General features: G+C 50.3%; 1 long non-coding RNA gene across 1 annotated transcript; it reads right to left on the bottom strand.

Moving 5' to 3' along the window:
- Nucleotides 1-11,099: 11,099 nt before the first annotated feature.
- Nucleotides 11,100-12,886, bottom strand: LOC121140154. The gene is made up of 2 exons (XR_005876961.1): nt 12,280-12,886; nt 11,100-11,441 (listed from the first exon to the last, which is right to left on the bottom strand). It is a non-coding gene; the product is annotated as an uncharacterized LOC121140154 (long non-coding RNA).
- Nucleotides 12,887-15,902: the final 3,016 nt, after the last annotated feature.

Here is a 15,902-nt window from a genome sequence, read left to right as displayed (position 1 = left end):
CCTCCCTGTGTGGGCCTGGTGCTTTGTCTGTTTCCGTGTTTCCGTCTGCTTTAGATCTCTGCCCTCCCAGGAGAGCCTGGCTCTTGCTTTGGGTGTAGTCTGCCCAGGGTCCCCAAGGGAAAACCCATGCAAGACAGGAGTCGGATGGATTGGTGGTGCTGCGGTGGCCCGGGAGCAGCAGGTGAGCTGGCCACAGCGTCCACTCTGCACCAGCCCCTGTGTGTCCCGTTTGCTGGGGCTGCCTGGGGGCCACCGGTGTGTGTAAATGCCCAGCTAAGGCCTGTGGGTCTCGAGGTCACATGCCAGAACCTCTGCGGGCTAAGTAGGGCATCTCCTCCCCAACAGGGCTGGTATTGTCCACCCACCTCCCCTCTGTATGCAACCTCACCTCAGAGTTCACAACCAGCTGGGTCCTTGGCAGGTGCGAGTGAATGCTTTCTGGGCCAGAGGAAACTGCACCCTTCCCTATGGCCCAACAGGACACCCTATGGGGTATCACCTGGCCAGAGCTTTCTCAAAGCGTGGTCCCCAGCCGCGTCAGCGTAGCCTGGCAGCTTACTAGGAGTGTGGCCTTCTCGGGACTTGGTCCACACCCGCCTTCCCCAGAGCCTCTTGGCAGCTGTAGTGCTAATGGGTGAAGTCTGTGGGGAAGACCTAATAGTAGCATGGAGGAGACTGTGCGCTAGAAAGCTGGTTACCAAGTGGCTCTCGGCCCTCAGGAACTGTCCCTAGGTGGAGGCTGGAGGCCATTTACATACACATACAGTGTTGCTTCCATGAAAGCATCAAAAATAAATGGGGCTGGGGAGATGCCTCAGTTGGCGAGCCCCAGGACCTGGGTTAGATTCCCCGGTACTGGGTAATAAGCTGGGCAGCGCTGTGCAGGCCTGTAACCCCAGTGTTGGGGGACAGAGACAGGTGGATTTGGGGAACTTGCTGGCCAGCTAGCCTAGCTAAAACAGCCAGCCTCTGGTTCAGCAAAAGATCTTGCATCGGGGCAATAAAGCAAAGAGTAACTACGCCATCCGATGTCTTCCTCTGGCCTCTGCATGTGTGGTCATGGGTATGTACACCTCACATTCATAGGTACACACCATACACCACACACACACACATACACAATAACTATGGATGACAGTTTCTCTGCAAATCTGAGGGTCTGTCTCAGAGGGCTATTGCAAGGGAAGCTGGGCACTGTGTCTGGCATGGGTATGTCTGCTGTGGGGGCTGCTGGCTGGCAGAAGAAGCTTGAACCTTGTCCAGGAAACCTTGGGGGACCACAACTCAGGTTCTCTGGACTGAGGGCACTGGATGGGTCACTCTTCTCTGGGCAGGCCTTGACATTAGTGGACACACCCTGGTTCATCCTGTCCTGGATGACTTACTGTGAGTCACCTCAGATTTCTCCCTCTTTCCAGGGGAGTGAGCACTCTCTGGTAGCCCAGCTGGAGTCTTCCACAATGCCCTTCCCACCCCAAACTCACATCTGTGTGCTGTGACCACATACCATGACAGAAACAGCATTGTAGAGACAGGTTTATTTACATGTACGATTTCAGAGAGATTTTAGACGGCCATATCCGGGAGACCATGGTGGTAGAACGGGAGGCAGGGTCTCCTCACCTCCACAAACCAGGCAGTGGAGAACTCAGGCCAAATCAGAAGTGGATATAATCCTCAAGGCCCATGATTAGGGGCCCACACCTGCCAGCTAAGCCACCCATATGTTAAAAGTTCCGCAAAATACTAAAACAGCACCACCAGGCAGGGACCAATACCAGTGTTTAATGTTCCAGCCTGCAGGGACATCTCACATTCAATCATAACAGAAGCTGTGCCCTGGAGGCTGGAGAGATAGCTCAGCCGTTAACACTGGCTGCTCTTCTAAGAGACCCAGGTTCAGTTCCCAGCACCCACATCACAGCTCACAACCAACTGTAACTCCAGTTCCAGGGTTCTGACAACCTCACAGACATACCCGCAGACAAATAACAAAAAACCAAACCAAAACCCAAAAACATTTTAAAAAGCCATGCCCTGAAATACTCAGGGCACCACCTGGCATGGACAGAGTGGAGCAAGTTGGGGATGGGGCGGGGTTCAAGGAGGCCCCCGGCTGTGGTGGCTCCCTAGGTTGGGCTCCCTGGATTGGGTGTACTGCAGCCCTCTTCCACCGGGCCTGACATCCATCCACCTTGTCCTCTTGACTCTCTGTCCAGAAAGCACAGGCGCAGAAAGTCCTCTCTGGGTCTCTGGCCACGGCGGTGGCTATGGGAGGGCATCGAAAGCCCTCTGAGCTTGAGAAAGTGAGCTCTTATAAAGAAGACCCTTCTGGTTGCCTCCTGCAACCCCTTTTAGCAAAGCAGCGTGTGGAGCAAAAGGACTGCATTTCCCAGCCTCCCTTGGGCGAGGGCGGCCTTGTTCAGTTCTAACCAATGGAGTGAGAGCAAAGAAACCAACCTGGGCTCCTTGGTGGTGGCTGGACCACGGACTCTAAAAACAAGCACTTCTAGCAAGGCGTCCCCAACACCGTCGCCACACCAGCCCAAGACTGAGTCTGACAGGAAAGAGAGATCCACGTTTGTCTTGATTACACATCCCGATTTCGTTCGTCTCTAACACAGTATGTGAGCCTCTGGGTCAGTTTAAACAACCCAATTCCTCCCGCAAGTATTTGCCTCTAAATTCCGTTTGCCAAAGCGATTGCATAAAAAACTGCACAGGCGTGGTGCAATGTTTCGGGTCGTTGTTCTGTCTCTGGTCTTCCCAGTCTCCCTTTATCCTTCCCCTCCCCCCTTCCTCAAGGTACGCTCTGCCTCCTTTAGGCCCAGGAGATAGATGTCACAAGAGAAAGGATTCCTGCAGACGACACCATTGTTTAGCTGAGAGACTTAGGATCTGGTGGCTCTGGACTGGCCAGGTGGGATATCAACTTGGAGCCATAAGGCCGGCACAGGGAAAGTGGCTTCCTGGGCAGCCCAGGAAGGATTTGTCAGGGGCCCTCGGGTCAGGAACCTGTTTCAGAGATTATGTCCTTTACCCAGGCCAGACCTCAGTCTGCCCACCTTTGTAGATCTCAGGGGTCAAACGCCGTTTGCTGAGGTATGAAACCACTCTCCCCGCTCCCCAGAGAACCAGGAAGATTGGGGAGTGGTGGTAACTCCATGTCAGCCATAGGATGGAGCGCATCTCAGTCAGAGTTCTATTGCCTTGAGAGACTCCATGACCAAGGCAGGTCTCACAAAGGAAAAGATTTAGTGGAGGCTGGCTTACAGTTTCAGGGGTTTAGTCCTTTATCGGCGTGGCCGGAAGCATGGTTGCACGCAGATGGTCGTGCTGGAGAAGGAGCGGAAAGTTCTCCATCTGAAAGCCCACTGCCACTGACTCACTTCCGCCAACAAGGCCACGCCTCCTAATCCCTGTCAGGTAGTGCCGCTCCCTAACGACCAAGCATTCAGATGTACGAGCCTACTCAGTCCACCACAGAGGCATGCTCTGGGCTAGCCACTGGAATCCTGGATATTGTAAAGGGCTCGACCAGGGTGCAGTGGATTCCATTTGCTAGCACATGCCAAAGGTTTTGTTTAGGAAGGCCAGCCAACTGCCATGCTGGTAGGCGGAGCCGGGACCTGAAGATTGGGGAGGAGTCAGCCCAGGGACAGTCACCGGCCAACAGGGCCCCGCGTGTCAAATCAGTGAACGCAGCATGACTGCTGTCTCCGTGTTTCCAGGCAGAACCCAAAAGCTAGCCGGGTTCTTCAGTAGTTCCTACAGGTCAGAACCCGAGCTTGGCGTGCACAGCTGCGATGCCAGGCTCCACCATGGCTTTGGTGTAGAAGCCTGTCATCGGCGTAGAAGGCTAGAAACCCCGAGCACAGATGGGTGAAGTGAGGGACCCACGTAGGGCAGGTTTGAACTGTTACAGGCTGCAACCTCCAGTAGGGATTTCTGGAGGAGAAAGGACACGTCTGCCCTTAAAGGATTTCAGGATCTAAATGGGTGAGGAGAGGGAAGGGCGGGAACGGCAGGCGCAAGGGTGCAGAGGTAGATTCCGATGGAGAAGCAGGAAGGCCCAGAGACAGGAGGTACACACACTCAGCACACAACCCCGAGTTCCTTCTCCCTGTGTGTCTCAGGAAGCCTGGTAGGGTGGCTCCTCTAAGTCTCCACTTCAACAATTAGCAGGGAAATGATCATAGCCTTCTAATACTAACAGCTGACCGTGGACCCTTGCTATACACCCAGTTCGCTGCCTCAGCTCTTTAATCTTTGCAGAAGCTCCCTCTAGTGGCTGGGCCTAGTACTACACACATTTTTTTTTTTTTTTAGACGAGGCGGCTTTCTGCCCACAGGGAAGGGGCTGTCTAACTCAGCAAGGGGCTTCCAGGCTCCAGGCAAGTTGTCTTTGCCTTTGTTCTCGCAGGTGTACTGGATCAGGGTAGTAGGAGTGAGGGCTGTGGACGGATCCTGTGTCTGGTGGGAGATCAGAGATAGAGGTGGGGTTGCTGGGGCGGGGGCAAGGTTGAGGAAGGAGTGTTCTGATTTCAACACTGGGTACCGAGGCACAGGATTCTCAGGGTACCCAGGGCTTAGAGCCCCACCACAGGCAGAAAAGCCTTAGGGGCACTGTAAGGGGAGGGGCTGGACAGGAGTAGGAATGGGGTCCCAGGGTGCAGGAATGGGGATGAAGGCATGATCCTAGGGTCCCTTCTGGATATGTCTGAGCTGCCAACAGAATTGAATCTGGAACTCACTTTGCACAGTCTACCCAGCAGAAGGAAACTGAGGCCTTGTGGAGGCCACTCTGTGGTGGCCATTTGTCCCTTCTCACCCACGGCTTATATGCTCTTACATGCTCTTATATGCTCTTACATGCTCTTATATGCACTTACATGCTCTTACATGCTCTTATATGCACTTACATGCTCTTACATGCTCATATATGCACTTACATGCTCTTATATGCTCTGGCCACCGTCACTATCCTCAACCGATCCCGGAGAGGTTCAGTGACTCTCCTGGGGTCACACAGCTAACGGACACTAGAGCTAGGATATGTGGCCAGGCTTGCTGGCCACCGGTCCTGATTGCCTTTGTGATTCATCACCTTTGGCACGGTGTCCTCTCCCTGGGGTCGCCTGGAGCTGGCACTTCTCAGAATCTGGAATTTTCCACCAGACTGTGGGGCTGAGTCCCCATGTGGGGAAATACTGCTGTCTTCACGCAAGGACAAAGCTGATATGTGACTCCTGGAGCCTCTCACACCGGCTGGCACCGGGCCCTGGGCCATTCCAGAGAGGAAGATATCAATGAGCTGACTCCCTGGCCCGGCAGAAGCCTTTGTGCAGTTATTTATTTGGGAGGGGATGCGTGACAGTACCTACATGGAGAGGCCAGAGGACACCGGCTACAAGTTGGTTCTCTCTTTCCACCACGTGGGTCTGGGGATGAAACTTGGGTTGTGAGGCTTTGTGGCAAGTGCTTTTACTGGCTAGGCCATCTTGCTAGTCCTACTTGGCCCTTTTTTATGGGGGTGTGTGTTGAGACAGGGTTTCTCTGTGGCTTTGGAGGCTGTCCAGGAACTCGCTCTTGTAGACCAGTCTAGTCTCGAACTCACAGAGATCCGCCTGCCTCTGCCTCCTGAGTGCTGGGATTAAAGGCGTACACCACCACCGCCTGGCTCTACTTGGCCCTTCTTACATGTATGTGTACATGGTATCTACGTGTTCCCACGTGTGTGAGTGCATGTGGAGACCCAAGGGTGACATCAGGAATCTTCCACAGTCACCCTCCTCCACCTTATTTTTGAGGCAGGGTTTCTCAGTTGAGCCCAGAGCTCACTGATATGGCTAGGCTAGGCTAGCCACTTACTCTGGGGAGCCCGTTTCCACCTTCCAAGCACGAGAATTACAGACAGCTCGTCAGGTCCACTCACCATTCACATGGGTTCCGGGATTCAAACCTCGGTCCTCACACTTGCACAGCAGGACTTTAGACACAGAGCCATCTCTCTGCTGGAACCCCCAAGGCCCTCCTGCTCCTGACCAGCGCCACACTGCTGCAGGGGACCGGTCTCTCCTGGGGGAGGGAATCTGATGGACCATCAGGCAGCCTCAGGAGGCAGAAGTCCAGTGGGCAGGGCGGGGCCTGGGAAGCTGCTCTCTGCTGGTCCCCTGGTGTGCAGCCAGGCACCTCAAAGTCACACTTGTTCCTTTTAACTGCAAATCAGGTTCTGACCCAGCTTTTCTCTTCCAAGGTTTCCTCCGCTAATGCTCCTTCTCTGGGGTCCAGTCGTGGCTCCACCCTGGACAGCTGTGAGCTGTGGGGTCATAGCAAATGTGAACCAAATGGAGCCGCGGGGTCCTCTCTTGCGACATGGGTAGCAGAAGTGCATGCCTGAACTGGTTGTCCACAGGCCCGGTGGACACGCTGTCATATTAGTCACTTTCCCACTGCTGTGACAAGACACCCGAGGGAAGTAGATAAAGGAAGAAGACTTGCTTCAGCACACAGCTGGAGTGCAGTCCGCTGTGCAGTGCGCCGATGCGGCGAGAGCTTGGGGTGGCTGCTTGGATTGTGTCCACAGCCAGGAAGAGGTCATGAATGCTGGTGCTGGGCTTGCTTCCCCCTTGTCAGGACCCCAGCCGTCTTAATCGGGGTTTCTCTTGCTGTGATGAAACACCAAGAGCAAAGAAACCTCTGGAGGAAAGAGTATATTGGGCTTACATTTCCACATCACAGCCTGTCATCAAAGGAAGCCAGGGCAGGAACTCAAGCAGGGCAGGAACCTGGAGGCGGGAGCTGATGCGGAGGCCATGGAGGGCTGCTTACTGGCTTGCTCCTCATGGCTTGCTCAGCCTGCTTCCTTATAGAACCCAGAACCACCAGCCCTGGGATGGACCCACCCACAATGGGCTGGGCCCTTCTGCACTGATGCCTAATTAAAATGCCTTATAGCTGGATTTTATACAGACATTTCCTCATCTGAGGCTCCTTCCTCTCGGATGACTCCAGGTTTTGTCAAGTTGAGTAGACAGCACGCGGGTCCATCGGATGGTGCCACCTCGGGGGGGGGGGGGTCCTTTCCACTTCAGTTTGCCTAGTCAAGAGAATCCCTCATAGACATGCCCAGAGATTCGTTTCCATGGTGACACAAAATCCTGTCAAATTGACCATCAAAATTACCAAGGTTGCCACTGCCAGATTCCCTCTACCCAAGGGCACTGTCCCTGGATTTGGCTCAACTTTGGTTCATCAGCTGTTGAGGCTGCACTGAAGACCCAGGCTCAAGCATACAGTTCTGGAGAGAAGGATACTTTCTGGAGGCAGCCCATGGCCAGGGGACATTCCCACTGCCGTGTTCAGACGGTCACAACCGGCCAGCTGCATTCAAAGCGTGCCAAAGAACAGGGCTCTCGCTGGGCGGTGGTGGTGCACGCCTTTAATCCCAGCACTCAGAGGCAGAGGCAGGCGGATCTCTGTGAGCTAGAGGCCAGCCTGGTCCACAGAGTGAGTTCCAGGACAGCCAGTACTGTTACACAGTGAAACCCTGTCCCAGAAAAAAAACAAGAAGGAAGGAAAGAGAGAGAGAGAGAGAGAGAGAGAGAGAGAGAGAGAGAGAGAGAGAGAGAGAAAGAAAGAAAGAAAGAAAGAAAGAAAGAAAGAAAGAAAGAAAGAAAGAGAGAAGTGCTCTCATCTCCTGCTTGCTGTGATCTGGTCCTCAGGCTGAACGCTAGCCCCCTGTAATTTCGGCTCTAGAAGGTGGAGATAGGATCCCCACAGCAGGCTGATGAGTGAGATTAAATGTGTCAGTTAGTTCTGGGTTTGACTGAGAGTTCCTTCCTCAGTGATTGAGGTAAAAGAGTTATTTATACCTTAGTTATAGAGACCCAGTCAACCTCAGGCCACCACATGCGTGCACACTCATATGCATGCACACCCACTCTGCATGCAAACACATGCACACATATGAAAATGGAAAAAGAAAATAGAATCGACCTTGCTTTTACCTCTACTTCCCTTTCCGGAATAGCTGGACGCCATATGCAGCCCGGATTCCAAGATCAGCACCACACACAAATAGAGCAAGCTTCGTTCAGGGCCAGCGTGAGGAATAGCGTGAGGAAGATGGGGGGGGGTGGAGAAGGGGGAGAAGCTGATGCTCTGCCTGCAGTGAATGAAATAGTGTGTCGTGGCTTCCATCTCACCAGCCAGAGCAGCCTTGCCAGGTAGCTCTAGCCAGGAAGACCTCCAGCCCCTTCTGAGCCCCACCCCTGTCCTGTTGGTATCTTCTTTCCACTCTGGTATTGGCAGCTCTACCTCCTCTTCCTTCTCCTCCTCTTCCTATTACTAATTTACTTTTGGGGTTTCAAGACAGGGTTTCTCTGTGTGGCCCTGGCTGTCCTGGAACTCACTCTGTAGACCAGGCTGGCCTTGAACTCAGAGATGCACCTGCCTCTGCTGGAATTAAAGGCATGCACCTCCATGCCCAGATCATTTCTTTTCTTTTGTCTTGTTGATACAGAGTCTGGAAAAGGAGTTCTTTTTTTTTTTTTTTGGTTTTTATGAGACAGAGTTTCTCTGTATTGTTTTGGCTGTCGGTCCAGCCTGGCCTCGAACTCACAGAGATCCATCTGCCTCTGCCTCCCGAGTGCTGGGATTAAAGGCATGCACCACCACCGCCCGGTTGAAAAGGAGTTCTTAATTGGTCTAAATAGTAAAAACCTGGAGTCAGAAATCCAAAGCTACCGTTATCCCAATAACTTCCCAGTGGAAAAAGAGAGTTCCTGTTTCTTCTCACTTAAATCCTCTCTCTACCCAGCCATCTCACTTCCTGTCTCTGCCCAGCCATCTCACTTCCTGTTTCCACCCAGCCATCTCACTTCCTGTCTGTACAGACAGTGGCAAGCTCCATTCACTGTTCTGATCTTCAGACAAGCTTTATTTGTTCAAGCAAGATATCACCACACGAGTCACTCTCCTCGTTTCTACCGTGTGAACATGTCACGGTGTGTACACATGAGTGCGCATGCGTTTGCAGGTCAGAAGACAACAGTGGTTGGTTCTATCATGTGGCTTCCAGGAACTGGCCTCAGATGACCTGGCTCAGCAGCAAACACCCTGGCCCACCTACTGAGCCATCTTGCTCCCCACTTACTAGAAAAGTAACAGCTTAGCTTACTTATTTGAAACCTTTATTTTTATTCTTAATTAAGTGTATCTGTCTCTATGTAGACATGGGCATCTGAGAGCAGTACCTGGAGGCCAGAAGAGGGATTGGATCCAGAGTTGGGATCCCCTAGGGCTGGAGTTTCAGGCAGTTGTGCGTGACTGTGTCGGTGCTGGGAACTGAACTTTGGTCCTTTTCAAGAGTAGCAAGGGCTCTTAACCTCTTAACCCTTGAGCCATCTCTCCTCTCTATGCTCTCTCCTTTTATCTGAGCATTTAAGCCGGTAAGTTATCCTGTGGAGCTGCTTCAAGGGCATTCCTGGATATTTGATGCACCATGCCTATTTTCCTTAATGACTTTTAACTCGATTACATTGTAACCAGAAAAGATATACTGAATATCTTAGTTTCTTTAAATTTGTTAGGATTTGGCATGATCCAGGGTGTGGTGGCTATTTCTGATGCAATATAAAAGGATGTGTGTTCTGATATTGTTGGGCTGAGTGTTCTAGAAATGTCAGTGAGAGATGAGTGATAGATGGTATTCATTCTCTCTGTATCCTGATTTTTATCATTTATTTATTTATTTTGTCAATTACTGGGAAAACTGAGTCACCGTCGATATGAATCAGCCGAGCCCAGGATAGAATGCCACTTCTGAAGAACAAGATGCCTTAGCTGTCTGGGAGCTGAATCACAGCACGTTTATGGGTCCTTGGGCATTAGTGGCACCCTCTCATGAGCAGGTGCACATGAATTTGTGTCTCACCTGTCCCCTGCTCCCTGCATAGGGAAATGACTCATTTTCAGCTGTCACCTGTGTGCCCCCCAAACACATGTTTAGACTTAACTGCATGTGTCTCTATGGTGTCTTTGAGGAGGAAGGTTGGTCACTTTCTGAGCATCCCTGTCCCCTCCCCTTCTATTCCCTGCTAAAGATTGTGTGGTTTCCCTGAGCTATGTGTGCCGATGGAGGGAAATGGGTAAGTGAATGCAAATTTAAAAGGGCAAAGTTGGGCCAACAAGATGGCTCAGTGGTAAAAGTGCTTCTTGCAGCATAAGCCCGAGTACCTGTGTCCAAGCCCCAGAAACCACATAAAGAGCCAGACACAACAGCTCGCATCTGCGATCTCCGCACTCCTTCTGGGACATGGGGCTGGAGGGCGGCTCAGAAGTCCTCAGGCCAGCTCACCTGGAGTACACAGCATGGCAGAGATAAGTGAGACCCGGCTTCAAAAGGATGCAAGAAAAGGAGCAACTCCCCAAAGTGTTCTCGGACTTCATTGTGTGTGACACGGCACCCACATGCTCCCACGCACATGCACCCCACATACACACACAGATTATGAATAATAAGAAATTAAATTTAGTTTTTTGCATAAAAAATCCACTGTTTTTTAGAAGGAGGGAAAATAAAACCCTAGATTTGGAAGGGAAAGAAGGGCTTGGGCCAGGAGAAACTTGGAGGCAGACAAGAGGAGCAAATGTGTGATTTCCCTTTTGTTAGTACCCTGGGTATTCCAGCGAGGACCGGCCATCTCTCTGATGCCTGAGTTTCCTTTGTGTTCCTTTTGGCTGTGGCCACCTCACTGAGTGGGGCCTGAAGGTCAGACAGCGGCCAGGCTGTTATGTTCCATTCGCTCATTCAAGTGACACCCCACGGGAACCCCGGAAGATGGGTGCGGTGGGCTTGCCCTCATGCCTGGACCGGAAGGTATGAACTGTGCTCTTCTGGCCAGGATGGGGGACCTGGCAAGAATGGCGGCCAGAGCTGACACTCAGGGGACAGCTTCATGACTGAAGTATCGTGTTCAAAGAGAATTGCTTCCTCCAAGAGCCGGTCATCAACTCCCTCAGCGAGCATCACGTATAATACACACACACACACACACACACACACACACACACACACACACACACACACACACACGTATATTTTCCCTCTTTCAAGTTTATAGAACCAGGGACAGGGTGTTACTCAGAGATGTTTGGGAAGAAAGGGGAAAAAATTAAGTCTTCCCACATGATGAGCCTGTCCTTTCCATCCACTCGAGGCTGAGGTGTCGAAGCTTGGAACCAGAGGGAACGGCAGCTTGTCGCTCAGCAATTACAGAGTGCTTGCTGGATGCATCTGGTTCAGGGCTTTCGCAGCACCTGACATGGGAAAGATGGGCAAGGGCTGGGGAGAAAGCTCTGCCAGGAAGGTACGTATCATGGCTGGAGGCTGTAGCTCAGTTGTAGAGTGCTTGACTGAGGTCCTAGGTTCAATTCCCCTGTGCCAGCAAAACACAAACAAACAGGAGTCGGCAAGATGGTTAAGTGTAACAGTGCTGCCTCTGAGGGTGATAGCTGGTGTTCACAGAGCCTGTGTGGTAGCAGCAGGGGAGCATGGACTCCTGGAAGTTGTCCCCTGACTTCCACATACAAACACATATGGGGAGGGGGGAGGGAAGGAGGGAGGGAAGGAGAGGAGAGGGGGTGGGGGAGGAGGGAGGCAGGTGTCAGGCAGGCAGGTACGTATTGTTGGTGTGGCGTGGGTTTTACCCACTTTGACCACTGTCGGGTTTGCTTACCTCCAAAAGGAGAGGGCCTCTAGCCACCTTCCTCCCCCTGCCATCATTATTTAGGGTTCAAAGTCCAGCTTAAGCAGGCCCAAGGAAAGGTCTGCAACCCTTCCCATTGTCCCCCATACACTGGGGGGGGCAGGGACACAAGGATTTTCTTGTAGTGAGCTGCCAGTGTGTTCACAGCTACAGTGCTACCATATTTCACAATGATCTGAGGCTAAGGATGAAAATAAACACAAAGACAGCGGCTCATTCTTACAAGGAGAATGGCGTTTATTTTTTACAAGGGTAGAGCCTTATATACCAAAGTCAGGGCCCTCCAGCAAAGGGGTGGGCCAAAAACAGGAATTAGCATTTAGACAATAAATAGGAACTTGCATGCAGGTCTCACTGGGAGGGGACAAGAAGTGTTTTGCTAAAAGCTCCTAGTAACAAGCGGTCAACAGACCCCCATGGGGGAAGGGTGCAGCAAATCCCCCTTTTATATATAATTAAAAAATGAGCATCTGGCTTAGGTTGCCTGGAACATTAACATCTATCTTACCAGTCAATGAGAAGTCTGTCCAGGCCTCACAAACTCTCTGTCTTAGGTTGGTAGATGTCCCCCAGGACGTACCTGTCAATGATAACTCACTTGTCTTGCTGGTTCAACCAGGCCTGCACTGAGGGGTTGTCTGTTGACAAGGAAAGCATGATCTGCTTTGTAAGAAAATGGCGCTGGGCTTGTGGCCTTTCCATGTGTCAAAGGCAAACTAGGGCTAAAGACTGTGTTGCCCAGGGTCATAATCCTGAGGGCTAGTGACCCACTCCGTTTCTTAAGTAAAAGACCTGTCTGTTGCAGTCCCGTTAAGAGAGGGTCTCCCAAAAGGGAGGCACCCTGATCTCAGATAGATTAGCCAATTAAGTCCATTTGTTAATTAAGATTTAAAATGCACAATTGTAATTAGTATAAAATTGGGAACTTAAGGTAGAGGCATCCTCCCCTGGGGGTTTATCCAGCGTGTCTGCCATGGCAACTGGCTAAGAGATAGGGAAGCTACAAACTGCAGCCACTGTGATGTCAAAGTTTCTCCTGTGTGGTGTGAGGATGAGTTGGTTCTCTCCTGACTGATCCACTGGAATAGGCATGACACCTGGGACACGGACCACCAAGGCTGATCAACAGCTTCTCAAGCGGCATTCCTGGAGGATATAATTAAACATTTCTCCTGAGGGAGTGTTACTGAATTTGGCAAATGTCCAAGCAGGCAAATCCATCCTGACAGCTGCCTTTCCTAGGCTATGGTTGAGGCTGGTTATAGCTGGATATACCTGACACTGAAGACCCGCCGGCATCAGGACAGGCCGGTTCCTCATTAAAGCCTCATGAGTCTATAGGCGGCTGATGAGTATCAGCAGGAACAGAGCGCACACAATGCTCTGGAACCCAAATTGGAGACTCACCATGCTGTGGGAATACACAAACAGACCCCCAGGCCCATACCAAAACTGGATCTGGTCCTTTCCAAAGACCCGAGGTTAGGTCTTTCCATTTAACTAGAGGTTTTTTCTGTACAGCAGACCGCCAATGGTGATCTGCTACGGAGTTGTCAGAATCATCCACAATTAAAAAATTTAAGATATAGAGGATAAATAATAGAGTAGAGTGAGGGGAGCCAAGGTGGCCCCCAAGATCCCCCTTCCTTGGGTGTTGTAAGGAATTCCGGTTTTGAGGGATATATCAAAATCTACACAAAAGTGATTGAAACCTCTGCTGACACAGGCGGGGCCATTATCAGTCTTAATTTGTTTTGGGACCCCCATATAATCAAAATCCTGTAAACAGTGGCTCTTAACATCTTTTACTTTTTCACCAGAGTGGACAGAGGTGAATATCAGGTGGGAAAAAGTATCTACAGAAACATGGACAAGTTGTAATTTGCCAAAGGATGGCATATGTGTCACATATATTTGCCAAATGCAGTTAGGCAAAAGTCCTCGAGGATTGACCCCCCAGGTGAGGCACAGGAAGAAATTCTATACAAAGAGGGCAATCCTTAACTATTTGAACAGCCTGTTCTTTGGTAATCCCAGTGTGAAAGCACAAAGACCCTGCACTAAGATGCAGGTGCTTGTGCAGGGATTGTGCTTTAGTGAGCCCTTGTAAAACTGCACCAATATGAGCATACCTGTCATCCATGCGATTTCCTTCGCTGAGGGGCCCTGGCAAAGGGGTGTGGGCCCTAAGATGTCCCACAAATATAGGTTTGCTCCGTTGCCATAGCAGACCTTGTACCTGTAATAAACTTTCTTGTATCTTAGAGATGGGAGCAACATAGGCAGCAGTCTCTAAGGGTTGGATAATATGAGCAACGTATTAACTATCAGTATAGATGTTTAATGCTTCTGTGGGGAAGAGTTGTAGAGCCAAGGCCAGGACTGAGTGTTCAGCCATTTGAGCAGAAGTTGCAGGAATTCTGGCTGTCTTAATGATTGGATAAGACACGACTACAGCTGTACCTTTAGAGGAACCATCTGTGAAAACCACTCGCCCCTTAGAAATAGGCCAAGGGACCCCAATTTTTGGGAAGATTAAAGGATGCATTTTAGAAAAAGAAACCAAATTGTTGGGTGGGTAATGATTATCAAAACAACTCTTGAGTAACAGAGAGAAAAATGGCCCAGTCACAATTATTATTTTGTAGCCATTCTATTTGTTGACAGGACAAAGGTATAACAACCTGATCTGGCTCTCTCTTTACCAAAGGTTTGTAAGGCAATTTTTTGCATATAAACAGCAGTGCAACTATATCTTGGGGATAGGACACCACAGATTTAGAAGGGGAAGCTCGAGAGTGAACCCAAGAATGGGACTCTCTTGCCAAAAAACTCCCATAGGAGCATGAGCAGAACAAAACACTAACAATTTTAGAGGCTGGGCATAGTCTATATAATCCAAACGAGCCCCTCCTAAGGCTTTTCCAATCAAATGAATACACTCCCGTCCTGCTGTAGTGAGGACTCTGGGAGAGTTGGGATCTGAGTCCCCTTGTATCTCTCAGAAGCTTTTGAAAATCATTTAAGGTCTTAAGGGTGTCCAGGCGAAGACTGACCTTTTGAGGGTGCACCCCGTTATAAAGCAAGCGGTGTCCTAGATAATGATATGGAAATTCCTTCTGTGCTTTCTCTGGTGCTAATTGTAAGCTAGCTAACCCTAAGGTGGTCTGAAGATCCCCAAAGGCAGACAATAATAGCTTTTCTTTTGGCGCAGCCAACAGTAAATCATCCATATAATGAAATATATATAATTGAGGATATTTTTGTCTGACTGGTTCTATAGCCTGAGAAACATAAATTTGACACATAGAAGGGCTGTTAGCCATGCCTTGGGGCAAAACTACCCACTGATATCTCTTATAAGGTTCTCTTAAGTTCAAAGATGGAACACTGAAAGCAAAACGCTGACAATAAGCAGGGTGTAAAGGAATATTAAAAAAAACCCTTTAAATCTATCACAAGTAGGTGCCAGTCTTTAGGGATGGCCACAGGGTTTGGCAGCCCTGGCTGGGTGGCACCCATGAGCATCATGGTCTTATTAACTCGTCTCAGATCTTGTAACAGCCTCCACTTACCTGATTTTTTCTTAATAACAAATATGGGGGTATTCCAGGGAGAGGTTGAGGGGACAATATGACCAGCATCGAGTTGTTCCTGAGCCAAAGCAAGAGCAGCCTCCAACTTTACTTTGGATAGGGACCATTGTTCCAACCATACGGGTTCATCATTTCTCCGAGTGATAGAAATTGGAGGCATTTGAATAATGGCCCCCTCTAAAAATGTCCCAATCCTCTCTGGTCTCCAGGAGATCTCTGCACTGGGGGTTTATCAGACACAGGCAGAGAATCACTCTGTAGACTCTTTCCAATACCTTTGCCTGGGCAATAGCCTTGCTCCCTAAGCATATGTTGTACATGGCCTTTAGGATATCTTTGCCCCAGAGATTGATCAGAATATGAGGCAAGATAAAGGGTTGAAATATACCAGAGTGTCCCTCGTCATCTTTCCAAGTTAATAGACGGGAACTTTTACTAGGTGACTTTGCTATGCCTATGCCCTATAAACCACTATCTGACTCTTGCAGGGGCCAAGCTTGTGGCCAATGGTTAAGAGAAATGACGGATATGTCTG

Source organism: Mesocricetus auratus, unplaced genomic scaffold (assembly GCF_017639785.1).
Source record: "Mesocricetus auratus isolate SY011 unplaced genomic scaffold, BCM_Maur_2.0 Super-Scaffold_100004, whole genome shotgun sequence".
In the NCBI taxonomy this organism is placed as follows: domain Eukaryota; kingdom Metazoa; phylum Chordata; class Mammalia; order Rodentia; family Cricetidae; genus Mesocricetus; species Mesocricetus auratus.
This window is presented reverse-complemented; position numbering and strand designations above follow the sequence as displayed.